The sequence below is a fragment of the Eurypyga helias genome, unplaced genomic scaffold, assembly GCF_000690775.1.
Source record: "Eurypyga helias isolate BGI_N326 unplaced genomic scaffold, ASM69077v1 scaffold23476, whole genome shotgun sequence".
NCBI lineage: Eukaryota > Metazoa > Chordata > Aves > Eurypygiformes > Eurypygidae > Eurypyga > Eurypyga helias.
The window spans coordinates 1-988 of NW_010258908.1; positions in this window are offsets into that span (position 1 = coordinate 1).

The following is a 988-nucleotide window of genomic DNA, read 5'->3' on the forward strand; positions in this document are numbered from 1 at the left end:
GCTGGGTTTGCCAAGGTGACAAAGTGCTGTCGCCCAAAGCAAAGGAGCCATCAGGGTCAAAGCCCACGAGGCCGTCTCCCGCTCCCACACCCCCTCCAGCCCACACGCTGAGCTCGTCACAGGCACCTCTTCCCTCCACCGCTGCCAGATCCGTGACCCAGCAACCCCTCACGCCAGCAGGACGGGCAGCCCGCCCTGGTCTCCGTGGTGCTGCCGGTGGGACACGGTGTGACCCAGCTCCCGCTCCTTGCTGCGGATGCCAGCAGAGCTCTCCTAACCCCAGGAGCAGCCCCCCGCATGACTGGGAACTACTTCCCTGCCCCCCAAGCCAACAACAGCATCCCCCCCGGCCCGTGTCACTGAGCTTTCTGCACCTCCCTGCAACACCCACGCAGGGGCTGACGCTCAGCACCGGGGATGGGGAGGTCTGGATGTAACCCTGCTTGGGCCCCTGTCCCCAACAGCCCATGGAAGCTGCTGGGGGGGTTCTGGGGGGCTCAGCAGCAGGTCCTATTTTTGGGGATAGGATAAAGAAGGTGTTTCCAGTCCCCCCACCTGGGTTTTCCCTGCACAGCCCCAACAAAGCAGGACCCTGTGAGCTGCCTGCCCAGGTTAGTAGCTGCACAGCCCTCGCCCCCGACCCCCGGCGTTAGTGTCACCACCAAAACACTGCCGTTAGCGATTGTCTCCTCACATATCCCAGCGCAGCTTCCTCTGGTCACCCGGTGGGAGGGATGTTCAGGGGAGACAAGACAGGAAACACGGGAATTTAAGGGGAGAGGGACAAACACGACATGAAACAAAGGAAAAAGCATTGTCATTAGTCAAAGGGGGGGGAAAAAGCCCTAATGGATCTATGGCTCTTGGACCTGCCCGGCGCCCCGGCCATCGCCGTACGGACCCCAGCGCTCCCTTGGTGACCGAGTCACATCATGGCTGCTCTTCACGGCCCCGGCTCCACTCCTGGCTCCATCGTCTCCCATCGGAG